Source organism: Aethalodelphis obliquidens, unplaced genomic scaffold, assembly GCF_003676395.1.
Source record: "Aethalodelphis obliquidens isolate GAN/ISIS:26980383/991018 unplaced genomic scaffold, ASM367639v1 scaffold8, whole genome shotgun sequence".
In the NCBI taxonomy this organism is placed as follows: domain Eukaryota; kingdom Metazoa; phylum Chordata; class Mammalia; order Artiodactyla; family Delphinidae; genus Aethalodelphis; species Aethalodelphis obliquidens.
In genome coordinates, this window is record NW_020837952.1 from 6938126 (window position 1) to 6956706 (window position 18581).

Genomic DNA, 18581 nt, shown 5'->3' on the forward strand with positions numbered 1-18581 from the left:
TATTACTCAGCCATAAAAGGGAACGAAATTGGGTCATTTGTAGAGACATGGATGGACCTAGAGACTGTCATACAGAGTGGAGTAAGTCAGAAAGAGAAAAACAAATATCATATATTAACGCATATATGTGGAATCTGAAAAAATTGGTATAGATGATCTTATTTACAAAGCAGAAATAGAGGCACAGATGTAGAGAACAAACATATGGATACCAAGGGGGAAAGGGGGAGGTGGGATGAATTGGGAGATTGGGATTGACATACATACACTATTGATACTATGTATAAAATAGATAACTAATGAGAACCTACTGTATAACACAGGGAACTCTACTCAATGCTCTGTGGTGACCTAAAAGGGAAGGAAATCCAAAAAAGAGGGGATATATGTATACGTATTGCTGATTCACTTTATTGTACAGTAGAAACTAACACAATATTGGAAAGCAACTATACTCCAATAAAAATGTTTAAAAAAATAAAATAAAATAAAACACCATCCTTATACTTTCATATATTCATGATTCTGTTTGGGGATTCTGTATTCTACAAAACTATTTGTAAGTCTCTGTGTTAAGACCACACAGTTTTATCACTATGGCAAAACAAGTTTTGACACTTGGTAAGGCAAGTTTCCCCTCATTATTCTTTTTCAAATATTTTTACGATATTCCCAAGCATTTTTCTTCCAGGTGTACTTCATTACCAATTTGTCAAATCCAATTGGTTTACATTAAATTCATTTGTTAACTTGGATAGATTTACAATATCAGCCTTCCTGTCTAGGTGCTTAAGAAAAATATAATTCCTTAAAAATATATTTAATGTGTGGTAAACTGGTGCAGCCACTGTGGAAAACAGCATGGCTCAAAAAATTAAACAAAATCACCATATGATCCAGCAATTCCACTTCTAGGTATACACCCAAAAGAATTGAAAGCCAGGACTCAAACAGCTGTTTGGACACTCATGTTCATAGCAGCATTACTCACGATAGCCAAAAGGTAGAAACAACCTAAATATCCACAGATGGATGAATGGATAAACAAATGTGGTATATACATACAATGGATTATCGTTCAGTCTCAAAAAGGGATGCAACTCTGATATACGCTATAACGTGGACGAACCTCAAAGACACTGTGCTAAGTGAAATGAGCCAGTCACAAAAGGAGAAAGATCGTATGACACCACCTATATGAGGTACCTAAAATACGCAAATTCATAGAGACAGAAAGTAGAATAGTGGTTACCAGGGCCTGGAGGAGGGGGAAATGGAAAGTTCGTGTTTAATGGGTACAGAGTTTCAGGTGGGGAAAATGAAAAAGTTCTGGAGACGGATGGTGGTGATGGTTGCACAACAACGTGAATGTACTTAATGCTCACTTAAAATGATTTAAATGGTAAACTTTATGTTATATATGTTTTACTACAATAAAAATAAATAAAAATAAAATGTGTGCCTTTTATTTACTTTATTAATTATGAAATGATATACAGGGAATTCGAAAATATAGAAAAACATGAAAAAAGTTATCCATAATTCTATCAATTAGAGATAACCATGATTAAATTTTGATGTGTTTCCTTCTAGTTTTTAAATAATGTTTGTATATACATCTTTGAGATTATACTGAATATGCAGCTTTGTATCCTGCCTTTTTAATTTAACCGAAACTTTTCTCTTATGCTATTAAACTTCTTCAAAATGTCATTAATAATGGTTATGTAGTAGCACATCTTTCAGCAGCAAAGTTTGGTTAAGGATTCCTATATTATGAAACATTTAGTTAATTTCTAACTTTTCAGTATTGTAAATTTTGCTGCTACAAATGTCTTTGTGTGAGAGTTTTTCTGCATTTGTTTTTTTTCCTTAGTGTAGGTGCCAAGAAGTGGAATTGCTAATTCAAAGGATATAAATTTTTGAAGACCCTTGACAAATTTGAAAATTATTCTCTACAAGTATTGTAGTTATCTTTACCCTCAGCAGTGTTTGAACATGTTCATTTTCCCCAAACTTACCAGTATTTAGAATTTGTCTTTCTAAAAAGTTTGTGTTTGTTACTACAGAAAATGAAAAATGTTATTTCTGTATTTAAATTCACATTTCTTTGCTCACTAGTGAGGCAGAACATTTCATTTCTTTGTTATTTCTTGTTCATGATTTTTGTGTTCAGTTATTTTCTTATTGATATATATGAGCTTTTTATGTATTTTCTAAATTAAAGAAAAGTTTTTAGAGCCCTTCATATTCTTGCAATACATCACCCTGCCCCTTTGCTTTCTCCACCGCCCACCCCCACCCCAGGATTAGCCTAAACCCAACAATATAATGTTATGTACTCCACTCTGTCCCCAGTTCCTTTGACCCTAACCAACTGTTAGGAGGGAAAAATTCTCCCCTCTTCTCCCTTAGTTCTTTTGACTGGTTGAATAATTTAAATGACATAAGACGGATTAACAGAAGAAAAAAAATTAAATTACGTATATACGAGGAATCCAGGCAAACATAGCAGATTCCAAAGACAGGCAAAATAAGGTATATGCGTCATTCAGGAGTAAGGAGAAGCGGGTAGGGGTCTGGGACTTCAAAGGGAAGGAAGGCAACTCACAGGAAGATGAAAAAGAGCAAATGTTTGGTAAACAAATATTTGCTATGCCGTGGAGAGACAATAGGACAGAGAGGACTTTGGTCTCCAGGCCCTGCAGGGTTCCCCCTACCATACCTAGTCCACATTCTTTGTGGGTATCCCTGGTGATAGTGCTTTCCCTGGGCCAGGCCCTGTATCCAAATTCTGTAGGCAGTTAAGGAGGAGGTAAAAAGAAGGACTTCCCGAGTCTTCTGTTTCTTAAATATAATTAGCCTAAAATAATCCTCATGCCAAAAAGACACATATCGGGGTGACAGATTTTGCTCCCCTAGACAATGAAGCAAACCCTTAAATATGGATAAACCAATGGCTGCTTCTCTGCTCTTACATGCCTACTGCTGAGCACTACAGTTAACCAATTCCACAGCTTTTGTGAAGGTTGGTGCCACTACATGGTCACTAATCAATTTCCCCTCATGCTCCCCAACCTCTAGTCTCCCTTCACCTCCCTCAATTGCATTTATCCACTCATATTTCCTTTTCTCTCAGGAGATGACCTTGCCTTTTACTTATATGAGAAATTAGAGACCTCAGGTTAATCTCTTTCAGTGCCCTGCCCCATTCCACTCCGCCAATTTATCCACATCCCAGTTAATCCTTATGATTTTGCCCATAGTACAAAGAACAGATTTTCCTTTCTTCCAACTCAGGCTATGGATCCTATTTCCTTTCACTCTTCGCAATCACCTTGCCCCATCAACTATTTCCACTCTCATTGATTTTTTTGCTAAATCTTTATTCTCACCCTTGATCCACCACCCCCTCTTCCTCTACTCTCAGCCTTCTAATCTTTCACTTCTCCACCCTCCCTCTCCACCTCAGGTCTTTATTATATAAATTGATTTAAGTTTTTTCCCCCAGTAATCCTTGTCTTATTCCACTCATCTTTCAGGAAGGGTCCTCCTCTTCCCATTTTCTAGAACTATTTATACATTGTTGTATAATAAACTAGATTGATATTTCTGGAAAATATGCATCAAAGCTAAAAACAAAACAAAACAAAAAACTGTCCATACCCTTTGAATCAGCAATTTCTGTAAATAGGAAGAGTACCTTAAGGAAACCATCAGAAACAATCCAAATGGACAGCAATAAGGAATTTACCAAAGCCCATTCAAACATCACCTTCATTCATTGATTTATGCAACAATTATTTATTGAGCCACTATATGTCTGACTTTATACAGGTGTAGAGAATACAGTGATAAAATAGGTATGGTCCATGCCCTAAGGAGTTCACAGTCTTGTATAGAGGAAAACACTAGAGAAATAATTAGCCCTTCCTCTTCCCCTGGAGGGGCTGCATATTCAGAGCTGAGGAGACCACAGCAACCGGCACATTCAGGATCAAGGAGATGGCCACCAGTGGGATGGAGGCTGAGGAGATGGCACCTTGCCACCAAGGAGGCACTGGGCATGGTCAGAACCAGTGGGGTGAGGTCGAAAAGGCTAAGGAAGTGGCTGGTGGGTCAGTATATTGGTTAGGGGCAGGAGAAAGATAGGAAGTTGTATAAATACACAGATTGACGATAATGGAAGCCATAATTCTCGCTATTGGAGAAATAATTTATAAATAGGAAAAGGGAGAAGGCAACAATCAACCCTGTACTGTTGGACTGGAATTGGAGGTATTGGTATAAAGGCCACCAAAAGAAGACCAGGCTCCTTGAAGAAATGGCTGAATCCAGGGCTGAGGCAGGGAAAGTGCAAGATGAACCTGGAATATCTTGTTTTGCTAGAAAGTAAGAAAATATTCAAAGAATGATAAAGATATGTTTTTAAAAGGGGAGAGGGGGAGGCAACTTGGCTCCCACTGGTTAAATCTAGACTATTTGAGCATCAAAATAAACAATGATGGTAACAAATTATAACCCATTGAATAAAATAGGAATCCATGAGTTGATATAGATTAAATAAATAAATAAATAAATAGCTCTTCCTTACTGTAGAATACCAATTAATAAATGTAGAAGAATGATGGAGTTAGAAAATCACCATTTTGCAAGCATCACAGAAATAATTGATTCAAGCAAGAATTGTGAATGGATGCTAAAGCCAGTGGGTGAAAATTTGATGAGAATTAAGGTATTTACATAATCTCAAAGTGTTTCCCAGAAAGTACTTATGAATTACAAAGGGAAAATAGTAAATTTTTTTTACATCTTTATTGGAGTATAATTGCTTTACAATGGTGTGTTAGTTTCTGCTTTATAACAAAGTGAATCAGTTATACATATACATATGTTCCCATATCTCTTGCATCTCCCTCCCTCCCACCCTCCCTATCCCACCCCTCTAGGTTGTCACAAAGCACCGAGCTGATCTCCCTGTGCTATGCGGCTGCTTCCCACTAGCTTTCTATTTTACGTTTGGTAGTGTATATATGTCCATGTTCATCAGTGATATTGGCCTGTAGTTTTCTTTCTTTGTGACATCTTTGTTTTTGGTATCTGGGTGATGGTGGCCACATAGAATGAGTTTGGAAGTGTTCCTCCCTCTGCTATATTTTGGAAGAGTTTGGGAAGGATAGGCGTTAGCTCTTCTCCAAATATTTGATAGAATTCGCCTGTGAAGCCATCTGGTCCTGGGCTTTCGTGTGTTGGAAGATTTTTTTTTGGCTGCGTTGGGTCTTCACTGCTGCTCGCGGGCTTCCTCTAGTTGCGGCAAGTGGGGGCTACTCTTACTTGTGGTGCATGGGCTCTCATTGTGGTGGCTTCTCTTGTTGTGGAGAACGGACTCTGGGTGTGTGGGCTTCATTAGTTGTGGCACGTGGGCTCAGTAGTTGTGGCTCATGGGCTCTAGAGCACAGGCTCAGTAGTTGTGGTGCATGTGCTTAGTTGCTCCCTGGCATGTGGGATCTTCCCGGACCAGGGCTTGACCCCGTGTCCCCTGCATTGGGGGGTGGATTCTTAACCACTCTGCCACCAGGGAAGTTCTTGTTGCAAGATTTTTAATCACAGTTTCAATTTCAGTGCTTGTGATTGGTCTGTTCATATTTTCTATTTCTTCCTGGTTCAGTCTCAGAAGGTTGTGCTGTTCTAAGAATTTGTCCATTTCTTCCAGGTTGTCCATTTTATTGGCATATAGTTGCTTGTAGAAATCTCTCATGATCCTCTTCTCCCTTTTTTTCTTGATGAGTCTGGCTAATGGTTTATCAGTTTTGTTTATCTTCTCAAAGAAGAGCTTTTAGTTTTATTGATCTTTGCTATTGTTTCCTTCATTTCTTTTTCATTTATTTCTGACCTGATCTCTATGATTTCTTTCCTTCTGCTAACTTTGGGGTTTTTTGTTGTTCTTCTTCTTTCTCTAATTGCTTTAGGTGTAAGGTTAGGTTGTTTATTTGAGATGTTTCTTGTTTCTTGAGGTAGGATTGTATTGCTATAAACTTCCCTCTTAGAACTGCTTTTGCTGCATCCCATAGGTTTTGGGTCATCGTGTTTTCATCGTCATTTGTTTCTAGGTATTTTTTGATTTCCCCTTTGATTTCTTCAGTGATCTCTTGGTTATTTCGTAGCATATTGTTTAGCCTCCATGTGTTTGTATTTTTTACAGTTTTTTTTCCTGTAATTGATATCTAGTCTCATAGCGTTGTGGTAGGAAAAGACACTTGATACGATTTCAATGTTCTTAAAATTACCAAGGCTTAAAAAAAAAAAAAATTACCAAGGCTTGATTTGTGACCCAAAATATGCTCTATCCTGGAGAATGTTTCATGAGAACTTGAGAAGAAAGTGTATTCTGTTGTTTTTGGATGGAATGTCCTGTGAATAGCAATTAAGTCTATCTTGTCTAATGTGTCATTTAAAGCTCGTGTTTCCTTATTAATTTTCATTTTGGATGATCTGTCCATTGGTGAAAGTGGGGTGTTAAATCCCCTACTATTATTGTGTTACTGTCAATTTCCCCTTTTATGGCTGTTAGCATTTGTCTTATGTATTGAGGTGCTCCTATGTTGGGTGCATAAATATTTACAATTGTTATATCTTCTTCTTGGATCGATCCCTTGATCATTATGTAGTGTCCTTCTTTGTCTCTTGTAATAGTCTTTATTTTAAAGTCTATTTTGTCTGATATGAGAATTGCTACTTCAGTTTCTTTGATTTCCATTTGGATGGAATATCTTTTTCCATCCCCTCACTTTCAGTCTGTATGTGTCCCTAGGTCTGAAGTGGGTCTCTTGTAGACAGCATGTATACGGGTCTTGTTTTAGTATCCATTCAGCCAGTTTATGTCTTTTGGTTGGAGCACTTAATCCATTTACATTTAAGGTGATTATCGACATGTATGTTCCTATTACCATTTTCTTAATTGTTTTGGATTTGTTTCTTTAGGTCTTTTCCTTCTCTAGTTTCCTGCCTAGAGAAGTTCCTTTAACATTTGCTGTAAAGCTGGTTTGGTGGTGCTGAGTTCTCTTAACTTTTGCTTGTCTGTAAACGTTTTAATTTCTCCGTCGAATCTGAATGAAATCTTTGCTGGGTAGAGTAATCTTCGTTGTAGGTTTTTCCCTTTCATCACTTTAAATATGTCCTGCTACTCCCTTCTGGCTTGCAGAGTTTCTGCTGAAAGATCAGCTGTTAACCTTATGGAGATTCCCTTGTGTGTTATTTGTTGCTTTTCCCTCGCTGCTTTTAATATTTTTTCTCTGTATTTAATTTTTGATACTTTGATTAATATGTGTCTTAGCATGTTTCTCCTTGGATTTATCCTGTATGGGACTCTCTGCACTTCCTGGACTTGGTTGACTATTTCCTTTCCCATGTTAGGGAAGTTTTCAACTATAATCTCTTCAAATATTTTCTAAGACCCTTTCTTTTTCTTTTCTTCTTCTGGGACCCCTATTATTCAAATGGTGAGTTTAATGTTGTCCCAGAGGTCTCTGAGACTGTTCTCAATTCTTTTCATTCTTTATTCTGCTCTGCAGTAGTTATTTCCACTATTTTATCTTCCAGGTCACTTATCCATTCTTCTGCCTCAGTTATTCTGCTATTGATTCCTTCTAGATAATTTTAAATTTCATTTATTGTGTTGTTCATCATTGTTTATTTGCTCTTTAGTTCTTCTAGGTCCTTGTTAAACGTTTCTTGTATTTTCTCCATTCTATTTCCAAGCTTTTGGATCATCTTTACTATCATTACTCTGAATTCTTTTTCAGGTAGACTCCCTATTTCCTCTTCATTTGTTAGGTCTGGTGGGTTTTAACCTTGCTCCTTCACCTGCTGCATATTTCTCTGTCTTCTCATTTTGTTTAACTTACTGTGTTTGGGGTCTCTGGCCGCTGAGGGACCACAGATCATAGCGAGAAAGCAGCGCCACTACTGTACTGCATTCACCCAGTTGCAGCTGCCGCAGCTGGAGAACATTTTCCACAGCCATTAGTACCCTGACATGTTCTTGCAGTCTGAATCATTTTTTTGACTTAACCCCTGGCACTAGCACCAGCCTGAGCATGCTTTTACAAATGACATGGTTCTTTTTCTGTTAATGTAAACTCTCAAGTAAAATCTCCTCTTGCTGAGCTCAGCCCAGGACTCATCCAGCTGGTCCAGCAGCACTGGGCACTGACAATGCCCTTATGTAACTGTTCAATGACACTTCTTCTCGCTCACTTTCCTTATTTGTATTTTCAAGGCAGACTCTACACAAATGCTTAACTCTACTTTCTATGGCAGCCATGGTTTGCAGTAATTCACCTGAGTCAGTTGACTCTATTATGAATTCTGCTCGTACTGCATTAACTTGTTCTGCAAACCTGACCAACTCCCTTATCTCAGACAGTTGGCTAATCTTACTAGCCTTTGGCCTGCTGGTGGTAGGCTTGTTCATTTAAGGTCAATGCACTCAATTTGTAGCTATAATCCGAAAATCCTAAATGACTAAAGCTAATAGCTACATTGTTCCAGTTTTAGGAGATTTCACAGAGCATAATCCCTCCCACACCTTGCACCAAATGAAAAATTTCAATATGTGAGCTTTTCTTCTGAGGTTTAATATCTTGGATCTGGAAAGGACCTGGATTGGAAAGAATAGATGGCCTTATTTTCAAGGCAGCAGGTGCTTCTTTCTAATTCTTCAAAGTGTTGGCCAAGGCAAGGGTTAACTGACTGCTCTAATCTTTGTCAATATCATGTATTTATCAGGGTTTTGTAATAAGAATAAATTCTTTCCTTTTAAAGTCTGGTTCCCAATTAGATGGATGAGAAATATATCACTTTACACTCTTTCCACTAAAGTAAACTGTGTCTGTATTTGGCCTCCTTTTGAATAACTTAGACAGTCTTTACCTTGATAATTGCCGTAACTATGTTCAGAGCTTGAAGTCCCAGGATCTGTTCTAAATCATCACTCAATTTTTGTTACTAACCGTTGTTTTTCCTAGGTCATACCACTAAGGATAGTTGTGTGAATTGAAGTTGAAAGATCCTGGTCAATTGATCTCCAAACATAATTTAATACTGTTGAATGGAACATTAAGGGCCATTGTTACGGATTAGTGCTTCTTGATTTTTTTATTTGTCTATGAATTAGCTGGAGATCTTGTTAAAATGTGGATTCTGGGGCTTCCCTGGTGGCGCAGTGGTTGAGAGTCCGCCTGCCGATGCAGGGGACACGGGTTCGTGCCCTAGTCCAGGAAAATCCCACATGCCGCGGAGCGGCTGGGCCCGTGGGCCATGGCCGCTGAGCCTGCGCGTACGGAACCTGTGCTCCGCAACGGGAGAGGCCACAACAGTGAGAGGCCCGTGTACCGCAAAAAAAAAAAAAAAAATGTGGATTCTGATTCAGTAAATTTGAGGGGGGTGCTGAGTTTCTGCATTTAAAAGTAAATTCCCAGGTAATGCCAGTGATGCTGGTCTATAGAACATATTTTATTTTGTCTTATTTTATTTATTTATTTGTTTTTTATCTTTTATTTTTTGGCCATGCTGGGTGGCATGTGGGATCTTAGTTCCCCGACCAGGGATCGAAACTGCATTCTCTGGATTGGAAGCATGGAGTCTTAACCACTGGACTGACGGGGAAGTCCCTACAGAGCATATTTTAAATAGCAAGGTTCTAGACAGTGTGATAAGTGGCTTCTCCTGACTTTTCACCGTGCTCAGAGTAGGTGTCATGAACACTTTCACAAGCAGGTTCCCAGAAAAACTGGACAGCTACATGTACAAGAATGAAATTAGAACATCCTCTAACACCATACAGAAAATAAACTCAAAAATGTATTAAACACCTAAATGTAAATCAGATACTATAAAACTCCTAGAGGAAAACACAGGCAGAACACTCTTTGACATAAATCACAGCAATATCTTTTTGGATCCATCTCCTAGAGTAATGGAAATAAAAACAAAAATAAATGGGATCTAATTAAACTTAAAAGCTTTTGCAGAGCAAAGGAAACCATAAACAAAACAAAAAGACAACCTACAGAAATGGGAGAAATATTTGCAAACAACCAACAAGGGATTGATCTCCAAAATATACCAACAGCTCATACAGCTCAATGTTAAAAAATCAGACAACTCAATCAAAAAATGGGCAGACGATCTAAATAGACATTTCTCCAAGGAAGACATACAGATGGGAATTCCCTGGTGGCCCAGTGGTTAGGACTCCATGCTTCCACTGCAGACAGCACAAGTTCTCTACCTGGTTGGGGAACTAAGATCCTGCATGCCACGTGGTGCAGCCAAAAAAAAAAAAAGACGTACAGATGGCCAAAAGGCACCTGAAAATATGCTCAACATTGCTCATTATAGAGAAATGCAAATCAAAACTATAATACTAAAATGAGGTATCACCTCACATCAGTCAGAATGGCCATCATTAAAAAGTCTACAAATAATAAATGCTAGAGAGGGTATGGAGAAAACCTCTACAGTTGGTGGGTTGTAAATTGCTACAGCCACTATGGAGAACAGTACGGCAGTTTCTTAAAAAACTAAAAATAGAGCTACCATATGATCCTGCAATCCCACTCCTGGGCATATACCCAGAGAAAGCCATAATTTGAAATGGTACATGCACCCCAAAGTTCATTGCAGCACTATTTGCAGTAGCCAAGACATGGAAGCAACCTAAATGTCCACTGACAGATGAATGGATAAAGATGTGGTATATATATGTACAATGGAATATTAGTCAAAAAAAGAATGAAATAATGCCATTTGCAGCAACATGGATGGACCTACAGATTATCATACTAAGTGAAGTAAATATCATATGATGTTACTTATAAGTGGAATCTTAAAAAAATGATACAAATGAACTTACATGCAAAACAGAAATAGGCCCACAGACATAGAAAACAAATTTATGGTACCAAAGGAGGAAGGGGGGAGGGATAAATTAGGAGTTTGGGATTAACATATACACACTACTACACATAAAATAGAGAACTAACAAGGACCAACTGTATAGCACAGGGAATTATACTATTTTGTAATAGCCTATAAGGGAAAAGAATCTGAAAAAGAATATACACATACACACATATATATACATATATGTATAACTAAATTATTTTGCTGTATACCTGAAACTAACACAACATTGTAAATCAATTATATTTCAATAAAAACAGCAACAACAAAAGCAGGTTCCCAGAACCTGTTTGTGCATCTGTTGTGACATTTGAGATTGAATGGTAAGAAAAACAATACACAGTGGCAGCTTTAGCATATTAATTTATGTGTGCTTCCTCCTGAAAATCCACTAAAATGATAGTAAATATCTTTTTAAATAAGGCAATAAAACCACAAGAAATAGAGAAGACTCACAGCATCACAGTTTTAGGAGAGAGAAAGCAAATGGAAAGTGGTAAACGACTTAGCAGAATTGAAAATGTTGACTAACAAGCCAGCAACGGAGGACCTAAGAAGCAACTCAGTTTAGCTGAAGAACTCCCAAAGGCTCAAGAATTGAAGCACTAGATATCTCTGGAATTAGGGGTAGAGAAGGGATGGAGAAAAGGATTGTTTGAAAGCCTATTTAAGAAACAGACCATTGGATCCCCTCCCAAATATGTACAGCAACTGTCCCTCCCACACCTGGGAAGAGGGGGTGTAGATACAACAATATGAAGATACAGCAAGAGGTATCTAGATGAGAATGGGGTTGGGCATTTGGCAGAGTTGAGGGCATGGATATTGTACTGAAAATGGGATGGAGTGAAATGTACATAAGGAGCACTGAAACCCTGGGCCCAGCATTCTTCCTACATTTAGCAACCAAAATGGTGGCAGCCAGAGATACTCTCTCCAGGTGGGAGACTGGAGGAGCTTCTCTAGGGAATTTGACAAATCCAAGAGAAAAAAAACAAAACAAAACAACAACAGCCTAGGACACTGATATCAGGTATCCACTGAAATAGTCCAGTCAGAGCAAAATAGCAAAGATAATAATTGACAAGCACTACCAATTTGCAGTTCTTTAGTTCCCCACTCTTAAATGTGAGCAAATAGCTAAGGATCAACAGACTTTAGAAGGAAACATCAAGTATGAAAGGTAGAGACCAAAATGAGCTGACAGAATAAAGTCACCTGAATGAAGCAGAAAATGCAAATGGGAAAATATACATAAAACATTCTCAATATCTTCAGAGAGAGATAAGAGAAAATACTATATACATGAAGCAAGAAGAGGATACTAGGGACTTCCCTGGTGGCCCAGTGGTAAAGAATCTGCCTTCCAATGCAGGGGATGCGGGTTCGATCCCTGGTCGGGGAACTAAGATCCCACATGCCGCGGGAAAACTGAGCCAGCGCGCCTCAACTAGAGAGCCCGCATGCCGCAAACTACAGAGCCCATGTGCTCTGGTGCCCACGCGCCACAACTAGAGAGAGAAAACCCTTACGCCACAACCAGAGAGAAGTCCGTGCACCACAACTAGAGAGAAGCCCACCTGCTGCAACAAAAATATCCCGCATGCCACAATGAAGATCCTGCATGCCACAACGAAGACCCGACACAGCCAAAAATAAAAATAAAGAAATAAAGAAGAGAACACTATTAAAAAAAAGGAACAATCAGAGAACAAAAAAGAGCTCTCAGAAATTACAATAGCACAATGAAAACTCAGTGGAAGGGCTAAGGCAAAGACATAGAGTGCAGAAAAGAAAACCATAGAAGTGTAACTTCCAAATAATAGAAGTTCTAGATAGAGGGCACAAAAATAGTGAAGAGTATAAAATTATCAAGGAAAAATTCAGTAAGATTTTCTAGAAACGAAGGACATGAATTTCCAGATTGATAGGGCCCAGGGAGCGCCCAGCACAATGGGTGAAAGCAGACCCTGGCTCTGGCACTGGGGCATATCAGAGTGAAAATAAGGAGCAGCAAGGACAGAGAAGATCCTACAGACATCCAGAGAGGGAAGCATGATTCTTGTAAAGGGTCAGGAGTCAGAATGGCATCAGATTCCTCAATAGCCATGATGAAAGCTAGAAGAGAAGGGAGCTAGCTATGCCTTAAAATTTCAGAAAGAAAGGGCTTTCCATTCCGGGGTTCCGCACCCAGCCAATATCAATTAAATATGAATGATGAGGGGGAAGGGAGAAGGGAAGAAGGTCAATTTAGTGGTAAAACATCAAAAGGTTAGCCAATAAAGATAATTATTAACTCTAGAGAAAATAAAATATTGTGCAGAGAATCAAAAACAGTTATTTACAAAGTCAGCATAATGCCAACACTGAGTAACAATCTGGCCAAATTTCTGCAAGGATGAGGGTGATTGGAATGTACCTGGGGGTGGGATGGGAGTGGTGAAACAGGTTAAAGTCTTATCTCCCCATAGAGAAATCAATGGAAACTACACAAATCAAAGACAAGCAACATAAGCATGTTATTTAGATATATAGAGGTAAATACCAAAATAATTGACTAAAAGAATCTAAAGGGTGTCCTCATTTCCTCTTCATAGCAACTATTTGACTGCTGTGCCCATATAATTTTTGTAAAATTAAAAACCACAATTTAAAAAGGAACGAGATAAGGAGAAGGGCACTCATTTCTATAAGCAGTCATCTGTTGCAAAGACTAGAGCTGTGGTTTTGGAGAAATATCAAAATGATAAGGAAGGAAATAAAAAGCACAAGAATCTCACTACCCAAAGATAATTGCTATGAGGATTTCAGCTAAGAGTCAGTGTATTTTCTCTGAACTGAGCATTTAACCTAGCACATTTCTGTTGCACCCCAAGATTCAATTGAATGGAACAAGCATGAGCTGAGCACCTACTCTGTGCCAGGTATTGTGTTAGGTGCTAAGAACATAGAGACAAAGATACACAGTCCCTGTCCTTTAATTCTGTTACAGGTTAGACTTAGAGGTAAAAGGAACATGGAGTTTTCATTGCCTCAAGAAGTCCCCCTCTTTAATTTCTTATTAACAAACCAACACTGAACTTATTAAACAATCTCTGAGGCTCCAAAAGTTCTAAAAGGAGAAGAAACTTTGCCAAGGACAGTAATATACCTTCAAAATGAAACACACTCCAGGCTAAGCAGGAATTTACCAAATTTAATTCTTATATACTCACTACCAGCACAAAATGTCAAGCATAGTAAGTGGTTGCAGCCCTTAATTTGCCTGACATAACTAAGAGTAATCACTTATCTTCACTGTGGTTTTGTCACCAGCAAAGCCCATTAACAATTCCCAGGAAATAAAAAAAGAATCTGGGTAACAAAATTAAGTCTAACTTTTTTCTCTTTTCCTTTGAGTCCGTCTTGTTGTACTCGCTCATAGGGTGCCGCGTGCAGAGGCCTTGCAGCCAGCACTTCAGACCAGAGTTCCTAGTGAGTAATGGCTGCGCCTGACACCTCAGCTCGGTGGACCGTGTGGAGAAGCGCTGCACAGGGCACTGCAATTCAAGATGGCAGCCGTGTGCCGTGTGCGGAGATGCTGCACCAGGCACAGTGATCTGGAGCATGAGCAGCCCAGCTGTGCCGTCAAGCAAAAACTCTGCCCCCGACTTCCCTGGTGGCTCAGTGGTTAAGAATCCGCCTGCCAATGCAGCGGACACAGGTTCGATCCCTGGTCCGGGAAGATCCCACATGCCCCGGAGCAACTAAGCCCGTGCGCCACAACTACAGAGCCTGCGCTCTAGAGCCCGCGAGCCACAACAACTGAGCCCATGTGCCACAACTACTGAAGCCCGCGTGCCTAGAGCCCGCGCTCCGCAACAAGAGAAGCCACCGCAATGAGAAGCCGGCGCACCGCAATGAAGAGTAGTCCCCGCTCGCCACAACCAGAGAAAAGCCCGCGCAGCAATGAAGACCCAAAACAACAATTAAAAAACAAAAGAAAAACAACTCTGCCCCCTCTCAGCTACTAAGATCCCTAAAAAGCAGCCCCACCCACGACCTTGCGGGGAGAACCTCACTTACAGGAAGGGCTTGCACCTGACCATTCTTTGATCAAAGAATTAAGCTTTCCTTTGCTTCTGAACTGAACTGTCTCGTTTTAGTGGCTCGAAAGACACTGAGCAGAAGGACCCTTGTTGCGCTGACTGACTCGAGAGGGTCGGTAACAGCTTTGCTACAAAGCTGGGGCAGTGCAGTGACCTGGTGACCCCAGGTGTTTATGTTTCCCAGCTTTATAATCCTAATAAGAAAATTAAATTCTGCACACTTTAAACCCAATTCATGTCAAGAAAGCTATAACTTCTCTTATCCCAATCTGATGAAGGAAAAAAATTAAACAAGGCAAACAAGTGAGAAAATGTTTTGCACCAGAACTGTTTGTTAGTACTGGACTCCAGCCTCTTTGGTCCGCTTACTCTGCAGTTGCAATCCCGTCTGAAGAGAGGAGATGGGCAGCATCCCACATGTCTCTGGAGCCTGACAGTCGGGGTTGAAACCCTGCTCTCCTCGCATTGGGTTCCTCATCTGTAGAATGGGCCTGTTAATAACAGCAAGTTTTTTTAAGGAAGGTTAAATGAGTCAATATTTGTAAGGCACATAGACCAGTGTCTGGCACCTAACAAGTGCTATGTAAGCATTTCCTGGTTAAAGGAAATATCAATAACTCCTGTTTGAATGGGCTCAAAAGTCTGTGCCCTTTACTATTCACAAAAGATTACAGACTTAAGAGTTAGCTAACCATTTCTTCCATTCTTTACGCCAACTTCTTAACAAGCTGCTGGTTGGCTTTCTTTCCCATCTAATTCATGAGAAAGAAGCTACTCCACAATTATTATTAGATGATAAAAACATATCTTACTATATGTCAGATGCAATTTTAATCATTTCGTGTACACCATCTCATTTAATCTTCACATCAACTCATTTTAGAGTTAAGGAAACCAAGGCACAGAGAAGTTAAGTTACTTGCCCAAGGTTACACAGTTGGTAAGTGTTGGAGCCAGGATTCAATCCTAGACAAGCTGGCTCCAGGGACCATGCGCTTCACCACGACAATGGGCTACCCCACAAAGAGCAAGCTCTGTTAGGAATAACACGCAACTTTATATTTATTTATTTATTTATTTATTTTTGCTGCGTCAGGTCTTAGTTGCTGCATGCGAGATCTTCGTTGAGGCATGCGGGCTTCTCTCTAGTTGTGGCGTGCAGGGTTTTTTCCTCTCTAGCTGTGGTGTGCGGGCTTCTCTCTAGCTGTGGCGTGCGGATTTTCTCTCTCTAGTTGTGGCATGTGGGCTCCAGAGCACGTGGGCTCTGCAGTTTGCGGCTCGCGGGCTCTCTTGTTGAGGTGCACGGGCTCAGTAGCTGTGGCGTGTGGGCTTAGTTGCCCCCCAGCATGTGAGATCTTAGTTCCCCGACCAGGGATCGAACCCACATCCCCTGCATTGGAAGGTGGATTCTTAACCACTGGATCACCAGGGAAGTCCCAACGTGCAACTTTAAACGCTACTGATCTTTTTGTCTCTGCTATGAACAGAAACCAGTTATTCCCAAAGCCTCAACAAGACTCACCTTTTCCCTATATGATAGCTTTTCCATTTGCCATACAATCACCAACTTCTTTCCTATCTGAACTTTTCTTTCCGCTTCCATAAAATCTAGTTTTATTCCACTGAAAGATCAGAACCTACAGATCCTGAATTCTACATTCACCAGATTCATAGTCAAAGTATAGCTAAAGAAAAGTCAGCAGGGAGGTCAATTGGTCACTTGCCTCAGGCTGAACCCCATTTGGTGGGTTCTGATGGTAAAGGATCCCTCAGCCAATTCTGTATTTCAGCTTTGCTGGTCCTTACATCTAATTCCAGCCATTATTACCCAAGAAGATAAAACTCTGGGAAGAGGCTGATCTACAAACCAAGAACCCAATTTCCAGAAGAAACTACTTCTGGGTATGAAAGCTATCTAGGTCATTTTCATAGCACTTATTCTGGGTGAGACCAAGAACACCTGGAGTCCCTATTACTGATCAGAGTGTTGTTTAGTGAGAACAGGTTTAGAGACAAAGGAAGGAGATGATTTTAAAGAATATTTCCAACAAATTAGTACCCTGAGTGAACTTCTCTCTCTCCACACTAAAACTATGGGGTCCTGAGGGTCAGCTGCAGCCCTTAGGGCTAGAACAGCCTCTCTGCTGGGTCGGGCAGCAGACCATCTGGCATGGCTCTCCTCTTTGGCTACCTTTTCCTAGGCTCCATGTTACTTGTCACCCCTCTGTCAGAACCCTCCCGTACTCACACTTGTTGCAGTGTAAGTGCATGCATGTAATGTACGCACATCACATGTCAGGCTTGCTTTCTTGGGGACCTGTCTCGCCCAAATAAAACTCAGGAGTTTCTCATGACACTTCAGCGTGACACTAGCAAACCATTTCTTGGGTAGGGTTACTTCTAAAATAACTCACCTCACATTTAGAGAGGGACATTATTTCTAACTTTATTTTTATTTTTTGGCTGTGTCGGGTCGGGTCTTTGTAGCTGCACGCGGGCTTTCTCTAGTTGCAGAGAGCGGGGGCAACTATTCGTTGCGGTGCATGGGCTTCTCATTGCAGTGGCTTCTCTTGTTGCGGAGCACAGTCTCTAGACGCATGGGCTCAGTAGTTGTGGCTCACGGGCTCTAGAGCGCAGCCTCAGTAGCTGTGGTGCATGGGTTTAGCTGCTCCACGGCATGTGGGATCTTCCTGGACCAGGGCTTGAACCCATATCCCCTGCATTGGCAGGTGGATTCTTAACCACTGCGCCACCAGGGAAGTCCCTATTTCTAACTTTATTTCCAGGTTCTGAGATCAGCTCCCTACTTAGAGCCAATCTTTGGCCAATCAAACTAGGGATTCAACATTTATCAGTGAAGTGATAACACATGATTGTGGTGATTTGCAGAAGATGGGAGACAAGAAGGAAAGGAGAACTCTATGGTTGAACTAAACCTGGGTAATTGCCAGTGATTATTTATTGCAGTAACTTTAAAGCTTTGTACTTATCTTGTTTTATTTGCCTTGGCCAAAAGAAAAAAAAAAGTGTTATCGGTTGTCACAAGAATGACGTTAGAATTCTGAACTTTGAATCAGACAAACATAGATTTTACAGAATCCAAACAGATGTCATTTGAATACCTGTAAGACTTGTAGGACTTCCTATCTACAGATAGGAAGAATATGAAAATCATTCAGCCTAGAATATAACTAGATATGATACACTGGATCCAATCAGTTAGTGAAGCAATGTGGATGAGGGTGTGGGCTTAACTCATACGTGAAAATTAAGGGTCGCACACTCAAGTGCAGGGTCAGGGGATTGTATGAGAGCCCCTTATCTGGCATAGGGACATTAAAGAGCCTTCTAGAGGGGTGCGATAGGGAGGGTGGGAGTGAGGGAGATGCAAGAGGGAAGAGATATGGGGACATATGTATATATATAAATGATTCATTTTGTTATAAAGCAGAAACTAACACACCATTGTAAAGCAATTATACTTCAATAAAGATGTTAAAAAATATAATAATAATAAGATAATCCTTG

The 18581-nt window shown here is 40.0% G+C and overlaps 1 long non-coding RNA gene across 1 annotated transcript in view; it reads right to left on the reverse strand.

Moving 5' to 3' along the window:
• LOC113620615 (uncharacterized) overlaps window positions 1–18581 on the reverse strand; it is a 42427-nt gene that overhangs the window by 7970 nt on the left and 15876 nt on the right. Inside the window, exon 2 of the long non-coding RNA XR_003432840.1 lies at window positions 15423–15544. This is a non-coding gene — a long non-coding RNA (uncharacterized LOC113620615). The remainder of the gene's footprint in view (window positions 1–15422; window positions 15545–18581) is intronic.